This window comes from Pseudophryne corroboree, chromosome 2 (genome assembly GCF_028390025.1).
Source record: "Pseudophryne corroboree isolate aPseCor3 chromosome 2, aPseCor3.hap2, whole genome shotgun sequence".
NCBI lineage: Eukaryota > Metazoa > Chordata > Amphibia > Anura > Myobatrachidae > Pseudophryne > Pseudophryne corroboree.
Window position 1 is genome coordinate 92,916,848 of NC_086445.1, and position 2,188 is coordinate 92,919,035.

Genomic DNA, 2,188 nt, shown 5'->3' on the forward strand with positions numbered 1-2,188 from the left:
CATTGATGTATATATTTGTTATTAAAAGGATATGGATTCAAAATATTACAATGTACAGTATACCTATAGTTACAACTGATACAGTAAGCAGTTAATACATACAGTTACATACAGTTACAGTTACAGGCCAGCGATACAATACCATTCCCTCAATGCTTATGTCTCTCTCTCTCTCTCTCTCTCTCTCTCTTTAAAATCATGCTGGGACTCCATCTTACGCTGAGACTAAAACAGGAACTGCTCTCCTGTGTGATCAGCAAGTGTTATCTAGTTTTTGGGGGAGGGATTCATGACGAGTCACTAGTCTCTTTGTATATGCTAATCAGGTTCAGCCTTGAAGACATCCAAAGGGCTGGCCTGAGCTTCCTGTCCACTACCTGTTTGGAATATCTATTGTTCTAATAAAAGTGATTTTAGCTTTTATACATTTAATCATAATTATTTGTTGCAATGTCCTACAACTTAATAACAAGTATCAAATGAATCTACACATTACATAGTAACATAGTAACATAGTATCTGAGGTTGAAAAAAGACAATTGTCCATCGAGTTCAACCTATTTGTGGTGTTCTATGCATGATGATTTGACTAAAATTTCTGACTGATGCTGCTGTCAGCCATTGCATTTTATCCCTATTTATAGTAACTATAATGCATGACTATGCACCATACCCCTGGATATCCTTATCCAATAGGAATTTATCTAACCCATTCTTAAAGGTGTTGACAGATTCCGCCATTACAACTCCCTCGGGCAGGGAATTCCAAACACGTATTGTCCTTACCGTGAAAAAGCCTTTACGCCGTATTGTGCGGAATCTCCTCTCCTCTAACCTGAGCGAGTGTCCACGAGTCCTCTGTGTTGATCTAACCAAAAACAGGTCCCGCGCAAGCTCTGTGTATTGTCCCCTTATATATTTGTAGATGTTGATCATATCCCCTCTTAGTCTCCGCTTTTCCAATGTAAACATGCCTAGTCTTTCAAGCCTTTCCTTATATTCCATCGTCTCCATGCCCTTAATTAGTTTGGTCGCCCTCCTCTGTACCTTTTCAAGCTCCAGGATATCCTTTTTGTAGTACGGTGCCCAAAATTGTACACAGTATTCAAGGTGTGGCCTCACTAGTGATTTATATAACGGGAGTATAATACTCTCGTCCCTAGCATCAATACCCCGTTTTATGCATGCTAATATCTTATTAGCCTTCTTTGCTGCAGTCCTACTTTGGGTACTACTGCTTAGCTTGCTATCTATGAGGACACCTAAGTCCTTTTCCAGTACAGAATCCCCTAATTTTACCCCATTTAGTAGGTAGGTGTAATTTTTGTTCTTGTTACCACAGTGCATTACCTTACACTTGTCTGTGTTGAAGCGCATTCTCCATTTGGCTGCCCATGCTTCTAATTTAACTAAGTCGTTCTGAAGAGACTCGGCATCCTCCTCTGTATTTATAGGCTTACACAATTCAACATTAATCTGGTTGCTTTAATAGTAAATATGACAGGTCTATCTTGCTTCGTTCAAATAATACACATTCATGACATTACTTCATTATATAATTTTAAATTATCATGATGTCTGGCGCTTGATATTATTATAATTATGTACTGCATGAAAATAAGTGTCGAATCCATCTCTGTGGCATGTCCGTGTAAATGCGTGTGTTACCATATATTGCTGTGCTCGCTGAGCATATTTGCAAGTATAGCGACTCATGTGTGTGTAGTTTGTATGTTCTTTTTATGTAATATTTTTTTACTTCGACAGTCCACCCTTTGGCAGCAAACAATAACTGCCATCAATTATTAACATAAGAAAAAAAAATATTTCATACAATAATCAGTGACCTAGACACAAGTATGTATTAATTTTGCAAATCAGACACTTGTCTATATTTGAGGAAGACAGGGAGGAGGACGAGACATCCTCTATATGCACTCGGCGGTCACGGGACCACTGGTTGGGTGTGGGACAACATTCAACCTATAGAGTATGCTGGGACAGTGCTTTGGGCTATAATGTCTGATTTGCGACGAACATTTCACACATACATGTACCTACGTCCTTATACACTGATGTTTGGATTCGATTGAGGTTCTGCTGGGTAGATGAAGAAGACACAAACAAATCGTGAAAGTGACATATAAAATTTTCATGATCATTTTCTGAACATTGTTTCCATTTCTGG